General features: G+C 41.1%; 1 protein-coding gene across 3 annotated transcripts in view; it reads left to right on the top strand.

Annotated features, from left to right (window-relative positions):
- Positions 1 to 5,221: 5,221 nt before the first annotated feature.
- The window catches only part of PLCB4 (phospholipase C beta 4), a 206,021-nt gene continuing 195,608 nt past the window's right edge, over positions 5,222 to 15,634 (top strand). For 2 of the 3 annotated variants that reach the window (XM_075749802.1, XM_075749800.1), the window contains exon 1: positions 5,225 to 5,371. The gene's annotated coding sequence lies outside the window, so the exon portion shown is untranslated. Of the gene's footprint in view, positions 5,372 to 15,634 lie in introns of all 3 variants that reach the window. The other variant, XM_075749801.1, reaches the window with a different exon arrangement.

The raw sequence follows: 15,634 nt of genomic DNA, 5'->3' as shown, positions 1-15,634 counted from the left end.
TAGCAGCATTATCCTGAAAGCTCTGTTTTCTTCCCTGCTGCATTATCTAGCTTCTGGAGGAACTCTTCTTCAGCCCCATGCTTCTGTCCTGCTGCATTCAGAAGACCTGGAGCACAAGCCTGAAGATAAACGTATCCCAGTATAATGAGGAGACTATTTAGTATCCCAAATAGATCCACTATCGCACTTTTGAGTAGTAATATTCATTCCTATTAATAAAACAAAAACAACTCAAAAATAATAATTGCAATGTCTGTCATTAATATTACATTGTAGGCAGAGGAAAAACATTCCCTTTGTTCCCACTCATTCCTATTACGTGCATCTTTGGGTGTCTGTTGCTTCCTGAAAAGCCTAGGAAGAAGCTAACAGCCTTTCTGAGAAATTATCATAGATAATTTTATTTTATAATTAATCAAGGATCTGATAATGGAAGAAATTTAGCTTGTCAAGAAAGCTAAAATAAGGTAAGCTCAGCTTTTTTAAATCAAAGCATTTGATGGGATACTGGTCTGCAACACAAAAATATCACAGCTGATACAAATGACTGGAACCACTAACGGTCTGGAACAGGATGGTATTTACAGGTGTGGATAATGAATGACCTTGTGAAAAAAACCCTGCAAAAAAAGAAAGCTTCAAGAAGAAAATCTCTTTCATTTTGCTCTGTCTTGCCTAACCAAAATATTTGTGTAGCCAAGTGTTTTTGCAAGGGAGAGCTGGTAGAGACATCTACAGTTAAAACTGCCAAGACTTTCGGTATTTTGCCAAAATTTTAACTACCAGACTAAAATATTCCAAGCTTGCTGGCTGCCTCAAGCTGTAACAAAATGGTCCAGCAAGGTTCATGAAAATGGTTATGAAAAACCCCCACTATATGTAATCAAAATTATTTGCCCCAGACATTTTTTGGAAATAGATGAGAAATCGATGTACGTCTGCTTCAGTCTACAGTCTGCCTCTTGACTGACCATTGGATCGCCTTTCACGTTAAAGATGCGCACGTTTGGCTGCAATGTAAGACTTGGAAAATCACTCATGTAAGTGCATGCTTTGCTATTGACTTTACTGAGACTAGTATTTTACCCATCAATATCAACTGTAGTACCATTAGTGGCAGATGATAACACATCGAGTAGAGCTTTTTGGCAGAAGAAGCAGCAAAGTCCTCCCTGGGGAGTGTGCAGATCAAAAGCCATGTAGCTACATGCACTGTGGCTACTGCGTACAGCATCGAGCCCACGTTAATAAGCCATGTTGTGAGGAATATTAGCTTAAGCGCCATCCTGATGCAGTTTCCAGGAAGCTCTGAGCACAGGTAGAGCACCGTTCTTGTGCAATGTGCAGGACAACAGCAGATAAGCATTGTAAAAGATTAAAAGTGTCCTCTTAAGCTTGCACGTGTTAAGGACTGCGACCAAGGAAAAACACCTTTCATCGCTAGCTCTGAAATGACTTGTGTCGCCACACTATAGTATCTATGTACCAGACCAAAATAAGAGCTGCAAAGAGGGCATTTATTCAAGTATCTTATAACAGTGTTTAATTATGCACATGAAGCTTTCCTTAGTATTCCACGTCAACATATTTAACTAGGAACATCCAGGCTTAGAACCAAAGAAATTAATAGTTCGACCAAGAGGTGGTATAAATCAGTAAGAAGCACTACACGTGCTAGATCAACGCGGGCTGTATCAGAGATTGACTGTGAGGTAATGGCATAGACCCACAGTTTCAACATTCTCACTGAGTTTTGCATGTTCAAACTTTAAATACCTACTGTGTTTCTACACCTGCTGCATACTTGCAATTACTACACGTGCTGATGTCCAAGGAAAATTTTGCCTTCGACAACCTGGAAATAAAACACTGAGAACAAACTCCTTTGTGTGGATATTCTGAGACATAGTGGGGTTGTGATTGTAAAATGTCCTGCACCCTTGTATCAGATACGAAAAAAAAGCAAAAGATCATGTTACTTTACCAAACTTTCAATATCTTTGGAAAAATAATTTTTAATCTGAATATGCTGCAGATTGAGCAGGTTCCTCTGAAGACAGCTGTAGGTTTGTGTTGCTATGATCAGATGGTGTGGCAGGGGCAACCATTTTAAGTGCACCAGGTTTCAGCTGAGCACTTCAGAGGTTAGGATTTTTCTGTTGTGTTTCCTGGGGCATTTTGTTTTCAACCCACATGAATTGTTGGCATTGTTCTTCTTTTCCTAAGTCTTTCTAAGTCACAAGGGTGAAATCTTTAGCATCTGCATACATTTATACGTACTATTTATAAAGCTATAACTAGCAAGTGTTGTCCTGTATTGACAAGGTACTGTAAATGAGGGAAATACTAATAATTTAAAAGGAAGAAAATGAAACAGTACACCTGTATCTTGTCCACAGCAAGGCAGCAAGTCAACCTAAGAACTAGCTGTGAAACTGGAGTTCTCAGATTCACTCCTAACTCATCCCTAACTGGTCAAGTCACACTGACTGAAGTCAGGAGAAAATTAGTGGAGAAACAAAGTTGAAAGCACCATCATCGGTTGAGCTGTGCTTAGAAGTCCAAGTGTGTAAACAGAGTTGTACCACAATGAAACTCACAATGCAGGAATTGATCCTGATATGCCGCCCTGACCCTGCCACTTAAGGCTGCGTGGGGAGTTTCAGACCCTCCGTATGGCTTTACTTTCTACGACTTTAAACATTTTCTAATGTGAAGTCCACTTCCACTTGCTGTTAAAACTGACATTGTCAGTATCTCTAATTTTTTGCTGAGCCATGGTCCTGACAAGTGTTCCTTTGATGATTGCCCTTCTTTCAATGAACAAGTTATGTCAGAGTGCTGACATCAGAAAGGGAAAGACTGTGAAAGAACAAAGAACGGCTTTTTCTAAAGAAACTATACTTCCACAAATTCTGAGATGCCACCACCTGTCTGCATTTCATGCAGTTACCCAAACATTTCAAGTCCCTACATTTTGCTAAAACTGTGTTAAGAACTAGAATAATTAAGATAACAGGCCTGAACAAAATCCTCTCACGCAGGCAGGCAGCCATGACCTATTGCCATGCAGAAGCCATTTTTGGGGGGAAAGGAGATAAGAAATCATGGTAAAAGTCAGACAGCATTATGGACCAGAACAGTGTCTGTGCTTACAGCCAGTGGAAGCTCTAGAGGTCTGAACACAAACCACACCGGGATTCCTAGGGAGACTCCAATACTGTTTGCTAGTAAGCCATTATGCCTCACTGGAATTAAAATATTTTTCATTACTACTTTTATAATAATTTACTTAATTTACATGCAGCCCAATGGCCAAAAAAAAAAAAAAAAAGCAATGAAAAAGACATGGAGCACTTCATTTGTATACCCACAAATGTATCCATTTCATTCATTTAGAAACAAACACTTCTGGAACCACAAACAAAAACCTCTTCACTAGTCCCATGTCCATCTCACATTCAAGCTGATGCCCTCCATCTTTAATGGCTATAATTGCTGCTCCTATATCATGTGTGTTAACTCAATCCCTTTAGCCCTGCCAGCAACACTGGCCTTCATCCAACTCATGTGCTTCTCATGCAGGTTCCTTTGTTATTTCCTTCCGGCACCTACTTTTGCATGATACACCCACCCCGAGCCTGAGCTGCAGCCTTGCTCCCCTTCGTGTATTTCTAAAGACCTACCTCTACCACCGTGCCCATGAGGAATTTCTAATTGAGTAGACATAAGCAAATATGAACATCTGCTTAAAATAACACTTGCCTCAATTACAGAAACCCCTCGGTCTGTAGGTCTGCTGTGCTGACAGGCTGGCCCTGGAATCATGCGTCATCGTTGCTGTTGTTCTCAGTCAGCCCTTTGCTTACTTCTCCATGGCAGCTCCAGGAGCACGGTGTCAGCTCTTGAACGCAGAATAATTTTTATCACATCCTGGTACAGCACCTGGCACCAGAAGGGGGTCTTGTTCCAAGCTGGATTTTTACAGTTTATGGTATAGGATAATACAGCGTGAACTCCAGCCACTGCATTACCCGACCGTGTAGTTCATGACAATGCAACACCCTTATTATGACTCTCTAGCAAAACTATTTTAGATTTTCCTCCACTGTTTCCTCAGTTCACCCTAGATAACTTCTTCAGCTGTAGCTTGCTGCCTCTCCTTACTTCTGAGTGCTGCCACCAGCTCTTGGCGCCTGTGTCCTTTCAGGGTGGCTGGGCTGCAGGCCCCAGGTGGCCAAACTCCACAGTTCACAAACAAAGTCCAAGGTGGTGGGCTGTAGGAGGAAAAGGATGGGGAACCTGCTTCAGCTGTAAAACTCAGCCCTTTGCTTTTGTGGGTGTTTTATGGGTTTTTTTTTTTTCTTGACACAGAGGAAAATGCTTCTTGTAAAATCATGAGGAGAGAGGGAAAATTTAGACCAGGCACATAATGACAGCAGAGGGGCACAGGGTGCTACATGGGCAATCCATGACAGCGGTTCGCAGCCAGTCACGAGCTGTGAAAGGACTGGATGGAGGATGTTCGGAGAGGAAACCCTGTGCTCCAGACTGCTGGGTGCTTAGCTCAGCTTGCTTGTCCTGTGTTGAGTCTCCTCTACTGCTCACTTCAAATAAACCTCAAGGAGCCCAACTGTAATTTTGAGACAAAAACTGTGAGAGTTTGGGAACCCTCCGGCAGCCTCTGAAACACCGCTTTTTCTCTTCGGTTGTGCGTTTCTGCATTGAAGACAGACAGAAGGCCTGACAGGAGCTGGGAGCACACGGGGGATTTCCTTCTCACCCATTCAGCTGCCCTTTAAATACATGTAGTAAACACAGGCACGCCGGTGCAGCCCCCTGCGTGGTATGTGTGTGTATATACGCGTGTGTGGTGCAGAGGAGTAAGGCACGGCCGCACGCGAGGGCCGCGCACCCGGCCGCGCCCGGGGCCGCGCAGGCGGAGCTCCGCGCCCGCGGCCCCGCCGCCCACTTGCCATGCGCTGCCCGCGGCCCTGCGCGGCGTGGGGAGGCGGGTGTCCGTGTCCGGTTAGAGGGGGGAGCACGACGCGGCCCGCCCAGCCTAGGAGGCGGCTGTGGCGGTGGGGTTTCCCCCTTCCCTGCCGCGTTTCTCCGCGCTGCGGGGATTGAGGCGGACGCGGCGGCGGGGCCGCCGGGGCGGGGGAGGGAGGGGAAGAGAAGGGGGGGGGTGGGGGTGGGAAAGGAGGAGCCGCCGCCGCTGTGAGGCGGACGGGTTGCACACACACATACAGGCATAGTGTGCGGAGGAGGAAGGAGGAGGTCGTCGCCTCGGCGCAGCCCCGGCACCCTGCGCAGCGCGGCGGGGCCGGCGGCGGCGCCCGCCCTGCCTCCCGCCCCGGCGGCGGCTGAGGTAAGGCGGCAGTGAGGGGCTGCGCGCGCGGGGCGGCGGTGGCGGCGCGCGCCGCGACCGTTGGGGGCGACCGTTGGGAGCGACCGTTGGGGACCGCTGGGGCTGGCGGCGGCATCGCGTCCTTCACGGGTAGCGGCTCTACCCGTCCCTCAGCTCCGGGCCGTAACCTTGGGCTCCCCGCTCCGCCTGGGGCAGCCGCCGGGCGGCTCTGCCGGCTCCGGCCTCGGCGCACCGGCCCGCTACCTCAGAGGAGATGGACGTAACGCACACATGCATGTCTGTATGTACGTGTGTGAATTTTTTTTTTTAATATATATATATTTGTGTGTGAGACTGTAGAGTGAATTATTCTTCTCATCTTCGCTGCCAGCTGTGCAGCTTGCTGTAGTTTCTGAGTGTATCCGGATTTTGTCAGTGCTGGGCGGTGTGACAAATGTTTCTGTGTAGTTAAGTATAACTTTCTTGTGGTGTGGGGGTTTCCCCCCCCCCCCCCCCCGCCTTTTTCTTGGAGACAGAAAAGCTCACCTTTGAAGATTGTTTTGTTTGTTTTCTTTCAGATGTATTGAAAGGTCTTTCGGGATACAAGTGCTTGTGTTGTCTGTGTGTATGTACTTTACGCGGATGTTTTTAAATCACTTAGTGGTAATTTTCAAAGCAAGGTGCAAAAACCATGTTTCCATTTTGCCAGCAAGGCTATGCACCGTATTTGATGCATGACTTTGAATTGTGTGCAGTCAGACACCTGTTACTTAATCCTGTTTATCTTTTCCAGTTACAGTTAGCCAGCATTGGTCTTCTTTTTTTAATATCTGAAAATGAATTACACATATTCTTTTATGCTGGCATCTAGTAGAAACCCAGGAATCCAATGCATTTGTGAGGTATATAATGTGTGTTTGCTAGGTAATATTTTCTCAAAGGGAGATGATTTTGGAAAGTTAAAGAATAATCTTTATTTCTGGGGGAGTTTATATAATGTTAAAGTGTCCATGGGGATGCATCTATAAAAAAGGCAGGCAGCATGGGCTACACAAAATCAGTGTCTTGCACGTATAAGTCTTCAGTAACGCATGCATCATGTTCTCTTAATACATACATAATGTTTGTGTTTTCCAAACTTCACTTGATGCTGCACCATGAAATTTTCAGTTTAATAATTGGAGTTAATGAGGATCCTAGAGAAAATGTCGCATTTCTGATTCTGCAAGAGGATGGAGCAGATTCTTTCGTAACACATTTGTGTTGGTGATTGTATTCTGTAGTTTACTTGAGCAGTTTTAGCAAGCTAATGATATTACTTAAGGTTATTTAACTTCTAAAAGTGTAATGTTGACAGTATTTGCAGGCTCTCTCTGGATCAAGGGTACCTAGTGGTGCTATGTACCACAAAATAATTATTGTTATATGAAGCTGAGCAATTTTGCATTATACAGAGACAGTTTTAAATACGAGTTGGGAACAGATTTATTCTTCTCTGCAACTGATAACTTCATAAAGTAATTAAAAATAAATTACAGATTTCAGGGATGAGAATTTTCTTCCGCAACTGTTAATACCACTCTGCCTTCAAATGTCAGTTTTGATTCATCTCTTGATGATATCATTAAAACCCAGGTATTAATATGAAAGTCAAACCTCTGGTGAAAATATAACTGCATGTAGCTGTCAAAATTTTAAGATCTGATTGATTGCTGGATGTGGATATGTACTTGGTAGAGTAACAATGCCTTTTATTTTATAGACATGCGCCCACGCACAGGAGCTTTGTTCTAAAACAGTATTTTCTGTCATGTATTTATGCATAACCTACACTCTCTGCTTTTTCTTAGCATGCAGGGAAGAAAGAACCTTGAGGGGGAAGAGAGAAAGACCAAAAAGGGGGAGGAGAAAGAATTCATATGAATTTCCCTTACTGACAGAGGAAATACCTCTTTGTTATATATCACCCAGAATCACTAGTGGTGTTCTGCTTTCACCTTTTCTAAAATAATGGCGAGTTGTTTGGGCTTGATATACGCTGCTGACTTTTGTTCCAGACTTGGGCCATTTGTTCCAGTAATATCTGGCTGTGATGATGAACTTGGGGCTATACTGTGAGTCTGTCAAGTGTTTGTTACAGCTTTGTAGGAACTGATGGCTTTATTTTCACCAGGTTTGCATATACTGTGTGGGAAAATTTGTAGGGGTGTAATTTCCATGCTTACTGAGGTGACTTATTTTGTATTTCTTCTTCATTTTGTAACTTGTCATTTTTTGTGGTCTACTTGCATTGTTCAGTGGTTTACTTTCCTTTGTGGTTTTAACAGCTCAATTGGTATTCCTTCCTGTTCATGAGTTGCCAAAGACAGAAGTCTGAAACTTGTGTTTTAATATTTTCCTTAAAATTGAATTAATCCCTTTTCCAGGGACAGAGGAATACTTACCAGAACTTAAAAAATGAGATCAAAATCTTAATATAGGCAGTTTACCTAAGAGTGGCTAGTTATGAAAATTGATACCTCATCGATTTTGGAGAAGGCTGGTTTCCTCTGTAGTTTCAATCATCTCTCTCGTTAGATTTGGGGAATTGTTGTAAATTAGTTTAGAAGTGAAATTTTCCAAATCATAAAATCTCTGGTTGGTTGTTAGTGGAAATCATTATTAAAGGTTGCATAAGCATTATTTGCAGGATGGCTAATCAGTAGCCTGGGCTTAGTTCCATTCTATAATAAATAGATACATTGTGCTACTTCAAAAATTGCAACATTTATGGTGTGAGTTCATTTACTAATTTTGCAAGATATGTAATACATCCAGTTTGGGGAAGACTCTTTGATGTCTGTAGAAGTCGCACATAATGGAGATGTTTATGACCTAGGCTGTTAACTCTTCAAAAGTTTTTTTGATTATACTGTTTAGGACATCTTATTCTTATGAAAGATGAATGTGTAACACCACATCAAAATTACTGAAGTGCATGGATCAAAGGCTCAAATAAATTTTATTGAGTTGGACTTTCTGAGAGCAGGCTTTGTGGTCCTCTTGCTGCTGCAGGAAAAGTGTGAGTTGACTTGACTCTATCATGTGATTTTTTTGGACTTTGTATTCCCAAAGATCTGTCCTGTAGAGGATTCGAATATATGGAATGGCAATAGTATAAATACTGAAAATACTGAGCTTTGACATTAACCAGATTGCTTTGCTTATGTTCTTGCCAAGCTATGAAAATCTGTCTTTTTGGTCCTCACCCATCTTCTTATGGTAGCAGTTTCTGGAAGTTTTGTAAATATGGATAAAAAGGCTTGTGAAACTGTAGAAGACAACAGATTCCCAGCCATTCTGGAATTAATTAAATAATTGCATCTAGTAGTAACTTTGATATTCCAGGAATATGTGCTAATGTATCTGAGTGCCTGGAATAGGACTGCAACATGGAGAAGAGTGTCAGAACAACCCTTTCACAGCTGTCCTCAACGGCACTAATGCTGTGATGCTGTAGTTTTCAGGGCAAGATGCTCCCGAGCGGCTGATGTGAGGCACAGAAATAGATGGTGCAGCACAGTTGGATGATGAGTTGTTGATCTTTTCCCTGTGAAGGTTCTTGCTGCTGGGATCTTGGAGGGAAATCAATACTTATATCCCCTCCTTTTGAAGGCCTGCATTATCTTATATAAGGTAGTGAAGTGCTGTGGTTTCTTTTGTTGGTTTGGCTATACAAGTCATTCTAGCTATCATCCACTGAATGAAGAACTCATTAAAGCTGTACCTGTTCAACAGCAAGAGAATCTTGATTTTTATTTTTTTTTTGAGAAGAATGAAGCAAAACTCTCTCTTCCTTTCCACTGAAGAGCTCAGCCCTTAGGCGGACTGTTACAAAGTCATACTATTTGCCTTGTCAAAAGTCCCGTTTGCCTTGTTACTAGACTTGAATAAATGGTATTTGTGAATGATTGTAATGTTTCATTTTGCCTTTGGAGTTCTAGAAAGCACCAGTCAGTCTTTCTGTGGGAGGGAACCTGTTCCTGGGGAGCAGTGCAGGTGTCACTGAATGTGCCTTAATGTAACGTATCTGCTCATGAAAAGGGAGAAATAGAAGGTCTCCAGATTTTAAGGCTGCTTGCCTTTTTCATGGTTTAGATTTCTGTGGCAGATGGGGCTATTACTTTGATCTCTCTATGGCTTCCCATTCTTTCCCATTGCAAGTTACTGGTGTTTTGCTCAGAATTGATCCTGTCCCACCAATGGCTAAAATAGCTGGTCATGGGACAGACAGCATAGATCACAAAGACCATAGATATGGTGTGGAGCAGTCTCACTTGTCCTCCCCTGCTTAATGACCAACTCGTTTAATGAGTAGGTGAATCCGTAATCTGACTTTCTGCAATTGCTGCATGCTGTCCGATAGAAAATCCATTCCATGACCAGTAAGTGCTGCTAGTTACTGATGTTGTGTGTCTCTTTCTTTTTATAATAGCAAGTGATCAAAATTTGAGTTAAATGGGTGATTGGCAGCTGACATACATCAAAAGTTGGAGCCTTGCTTTCCATTTTATATAGACGCTGTTATCGCACCACCATGAGGTCCTACGCTTGGACAGTTAAGGGTCACTTGCTTGGTCTTTCCTGAAAATAAGAGCTTATTTCTTTAACCAGTAACAATAACTAGGAACTTTAGGCAAATAAGGTGAGATAGTCTGGAATGTGGACTATTGTAAGGTCTGTTTGTGGAGTTCTTGAAATTAGTATCGCTGAAGTAACAACATACCTCTGCCCTCTCATTTCTGAAAAAGCTGGCTCTATTCAGTTGACTTTGGGGCTCTCAAATTGTAACTTTCTTTGTGAGCTAACCTTGCAATTGGCAATTTTAGAAGGCCATGAGGAGATGTATAACGTTGTAGATACTATGTTCAAGAGTGATTGTTCAGATTGAATACTCTACTTTTTCAGACGTTGTACTGATAGATCATTTACTTGAAAAATTTTAATGTAGGCTTGGTGTTTGTATTGTGTTGTTTTTGTGTAATACCATCTGAAAATATGAAGAGATAAAATATTTACAGATGTGATCCACCTATCAAATAGTTATATAAAAGCATTTTATATCTGCAGTTGGTCTAGTAATATGCCATCTCAGAGAGAATATATAATCAACTTCAGAAATGTTTGTGTGCAGTTTGGTAAGGAGGAAATGGGTATGAAAAAGTTATTAAAGAGCAGGCTGTTTATTCTTGAAGTTAGAGATAGATTTCCTTTTCTAACAATTTCTGTGTTGAACTTGAGTGCACACATGCTTCTGCAGACTGGAAGCAATCAGTCAGGAGTTTAGTGACTAATAAAGGGGGCAAAAAGAGTAAGGACTTGAAAGGTTAATAAGAAGCATCTCTTGGATTCCAGTGATCCAGGGTTTCCATAATCCTGTGAACAGTATGATGTTGTGGAAAATAATAAGAAAGGTCTTGCAAGATGTAAGCTGTGGTTTTGAACAAGATAGGTTGGATGAAAGAGCTTCTCATAACAAAGTGGTAATTTTTCCTCCTTGAATTTTTAGGCCATTCCAAAACTGTACAGGGTTTTCTACTCCCTTTTTTCTCCTTCTTGAACATATTTCTTTCCCATGCCTGAAATTGCCATGTTTTTCACATTTGCTTTTTGGTTTTCCTTCCTGAGCTTGTGGAGGTGTTCATGATTGATTGTTGCTCTGTGTACTATACTTGTTGCACATACGAATCTTCTCCTCTCGCCTCTTAGCAGAGGCTGTATTCTGGATCCAGGATGCTCACTCCTATCTCTGCCATTAGGCATCTATACTGCTGCTGCAGCTGCTGAAAGGAAACATAGGCTCTTATTACAGTTATCAATTCCTTTCCTACTTGTTTTGAAATAAACAATTTGGGATAAAAGTTCTTAAAAGATCCCAAGAAACAACAATTTAAAATATTGATACTTTCATGCAATTTGCTTTTTTTGTTATGTAGACATGATAAGGACACGTTACTCTTAATTCTTACAGGGTTTCTCTCAGAAAACAGTGCGTGGAAACAGAGGATGAATGCCATATTGGGAAGTACGAAATAGGGCCATGGAGTGGTTACTCTGGCTAGGCTAACGTGATCTATTGAACCAAACAGTATTTGTGTAATCTTTTCTATGAAGAACCCTGATCAGGGAAGGAAAAGCACTTTTGAAGAAGGAGGGGGAGAGATGGCGTGAGAGGCTGATGAATTTGTGGTAGGTTTGTTTGCAGAGATGACAATGAAGCATAACTGTTAAAGGAGAGGTTGGGTGGCACGGTGTGGTGACAAAATGGACTGTGTATTGCTCCTAAACCTTGACTGCAAGGCAGACAGGGGCTGTTGGATGAGTTGATTTGGCTTGAATTTTTTTTTTTCTTCAGATATAGTTCTTGAGGATTGGTGCAGATTAATTGGGTTCACTGATGGATTTGCAGAGCTGTACTGCATGCCTGACATCAGCAAAGAATAGACTAATTACTGCTTTCTGGTCGTTCAGTCCGTGTTAGTTGTGTGCCACTTCTCTAGCAAAATATGCTTAGGAATATTTATCATACATTAAATGACAAGGGAAGATGAAATGTGATTGCAGGTATATCAGAGCAGATTGCAAATTAGGTGCTGCAGTCTGGCACAAGAGCTGTTAGTTGCAGGTAACGGGAATACTTTGGCATCACTGCTCAGCTTGTAATTTTCACATTGGAAATCTCCTGTATCTGTGTATGCTGCAGGTGCAGGGGAGCTCTTGGAAATTCCCCTCAGCGTGTCTGCCATCCCTCACATGATGTGCTTATCTGCTTTGATTGGTGAATTCCCATGCTGAAGCAGAAGGTGGGGGTTTCTGGGGGCAGGGAGAAGAGGAGGGGGAACATGTGACCTGGGAGACTAACTGAGGGCTCAAATAGGACAGTCTGAGTGGGGAGGAGATTCAGCTGCTGCTCGTTGTCTTGGGGAGTGATGATGCCATATTGTCTCAGGCACAACAGCTGGGGCTGTGAGACTCTGGCAGGCTCTTCTGCTTTCTCTAAAGCTCTGAGAAGTAGCCCCTGCTGTGTATCTACATCTACCCTAGGGAAGGACTGTTGGTCCTGTAATCTCTCTGCTGCAACTGAACTGATACAGTGCTTTGCTTTTTTTTTTTTTTCCCAAATCCTTCAAATCTGGCAATATCTAGCAGACTCTGGCTGTTCTTTTTGCTGATACTGTGGTTTTCAGCTATGAAATACACAGTGGCTTTTCGTTGACCCATGACTATAGCAGGTGGCTATAGGGAAGAGAAATAATTTCTCAGAAGACCTTGGCCCAGGTCAGAATAAAATGGACGTACTTTTTTGGTTGCACAGGTTGCCACTTCCCTGCATTCAGATATCATTGGTATTATTTTGATAACCTCAAGTAGAGGCCTATTTGTATGCATCCTAAAGCATTATGTGTGTTTGGCCCTGTGTGCTTTTTAAATTTTTTTTCTTCTTCACAGAATGAGAAAGTACTGGAATTGGCATATATGCTTAGCCTGGCCAGTGGGTATTGATAAAATGTTCTCCTTTGAGATATCCTAATGGTTGACTAGGAAATCCATAGGTTGACTAGGAAAAGTCACATAAAAATAGTTTGTAACTGTGTGTCATGTCGTGTGTGTGTCTTTAGATAAGAAAATATCTTACAGTTAAATTAGTCTTTGCATCAGGTAATGGAAGTATTTGCATTGCTTTTATAGAAATGATTGCCATCTCTTCCTGCATTGAGTTAATGAAGACTGACACCTTGGAAGAAGCTTGTGATACTTAAGTCTCTCTGGGGCAAGTCCGGTTAAAAAGTTTATGTAGTGCTGGTGACCTTGGTAACCTGTATCCACTTTTGTGAGTGGATACATGGATTGTGCTCTAGAAAAGAGTACCCCAAATATTTGTTTTTGCAAACTTAGCTGTTAATTACCTTTACATTGAAAAAGACAGCTGATGATACCTTAATTTTCTGCAGGGAGCTGGTAGTAAAGGTGCTTAGATCGATAGGAAAAAGAAACATCAGTACCAGTCTTCTGCATTTTGCTTTTATCTCTATAGAGAGCTGTGTGATCGTTACTAGGGAGAAATGTTGAGTGTTGTTCCTCTTGCATGTTTCTGTTGGGTTGGTTTGGAAGGTATAAATCTTCATTTCTGCTAGGCTGGTTGAGTTCATTTAGAAGAATTCTTATTAATGAAGTCTGTACTGCAAAATTGTGGTCCCTGTGTGGATAGAGGAATCACAGCTCACTTAGACCTTTATCTGGTAGTCCAGATCGCATATAAAAACTTAATCACCATTTCTCTGCTGCATTTTCATTTTCAGTGCTGATCCTTCCACTGAATTACAGCTTCAGAAACAAGAAAATGTGTTGGTTTTTTGGCTACAGTGACAGTCTACCAGTTGACTTATTCAGGGTTGGTTTGTTGTTTGTGTGTTTGGGGCGGGGGGAGTTTAAAGGTAGATAAATGGTGCTTTCTAAGTTTTGTGCAGATGCTTGTGTGTTAGTTCATCACAGGCAAGCGGTTAGAAACTAAAAGCATTGTGTAATGTAAGTGCATTTCCAGATGTAGGGAAATCAAAAGTATATGTTTGCAGTAATTCTTTGCTATACAAACACATTTATTTTGTAAATACTTTGTGTATTTTAAAACACATGAGGTGAAAGGAATACTTACACAAGTAGCTGTGAGTCAACATGAGGTAGACTACTTCTAAAATCGTGAGCTTTATTGCTGGGGATAGGTTGGGGTTTTTTTATAACGATCTTTGTGACACTTCAATTTTCAAAACTAAATCAATTGAATCAATCTGTCAAGAAATACGTGCTCTGATTTATATATTTTTGATTTAGTTACGCTCAGTTAAGTAAACAGTGCCCTGTAATCTTCACTGATCTCATCCTGCTTTCATTTCTAATTTATCTTTGAAAAGAGACTGCTCACTTTAATTTATTATAACCACCTCCCCTCCCCACAGTAGAACAACTGAAGATGAATATTGTGAAAACAGAGATATAATCGCAGCTCTCAGATATTTGATAAGTTAAAAACCATCTATTGAATTCATCTGAAATTTTGCAGAAAGATATACAGGTAGTTTTTCAGGTAATTTTGAATCATCTAATGATTGATACAGTGAGTAGTTTTCCATGATTCAGGTGCTGAGCAACGTGGCGATTACTTTAAGGCTTTTGAAAACTGGAAAACAGATTTTGAAATTTACAGGTAGAAATGGGAGAAGGAATTACATTGCTGTGTTAACTGTGACATTATAAGGTTTTAAGAAGTTGGTTCCATCTCACTATAATTTAGTGTCAGAACATTCTTTATTTTCATGTAACTTTCATTCTCTCCTTTTCTTTTAAATGGAGTTGTTTTCTTTACAGAACACAATCTTAGTACAACAAAATATGAGAGATTTTCCAGTGGTGTAAAATTACATTAGACTTTTTGTGGGCTTAGTTTTTGAATTATGTAATTTTTTCTATTCCCTTAATAAAAGCTGATGATATCTAAAAGAATAACCCCTATCTTTAGCAGCATTTAAATACTTATGAAGACCTTGATGAGTAATTTGAAGTTTTAACCAAAACTTGGATCGCAGAAGTGTTGCTTTGCCTGGTTCATCTGAAAGATCTGTGGAAGTATTTCTTCAAAGGATTAGGGGTAGTAATTATCGAAGTAAGGTGTCAGTTTTGTTAAGAGCTATAAAACTATATACCTAAAAGCTGTAAAATTGTGGACCTGTGGTATTTTTTAGGTGAGGTACATCTCTTCCTTAATTTAAATGTAATTTAAATGATAAATGCTTATTATTTCAGTTAATTTTAAATCATGTAAAGGAATTCTTATTAAAAGATGACTGAAAGTGGATGAATCTTTTTTCCTTCCACTTCTTCATGCTATCATCACATCTTGGGTTTTAGAAACTAAAGAATATTGTCTTAAAGGCTTTGGCAGGGCATATATTGCTTAGCTAAGTAGTCTTCAGTTCAGCTGGTAATTAGCACATCTCTTAGTGACCGAAACATAATTTAAACAAAAGCTGGCTCTTCAAGTTCAGGAATGTCTGTTGACAAAGTGTGAATATTGCAAGCATGTAACCTCAGTCAATTTGAGCCTTGTATTCAACTCAAAATAGCTTTGTGCCTCATCTAAGATGCCTTTTAGAAGGTTGTTGCAAATTATCTGTTCTCTCCTACTGTAATACTGTTGTGACTGGGTTTATGCCTCTGCAGTTTTATCAAGGAAGATTCATAGGCAAAAAT

This window comes from Balearica regulorum, chromosome 3 (genome assembly GCF_011004875.1).
Source record: "Balearica regulorum gibbericeps isolate bBalReg1 chromosome 3, bBalReg1.pri, whole genome shotgun sequence".
Classification (NCBI taxonomy): Eukaryota; Metazoa; Chordata; class Aves; order Gruiformes; family Gruidae; genus Balearica; species Balearica regulorum.
Note: the sequence above shows the minus strand (reverse complement) of the source record. Positions and strands in the feature narration are given on the sequence as shown.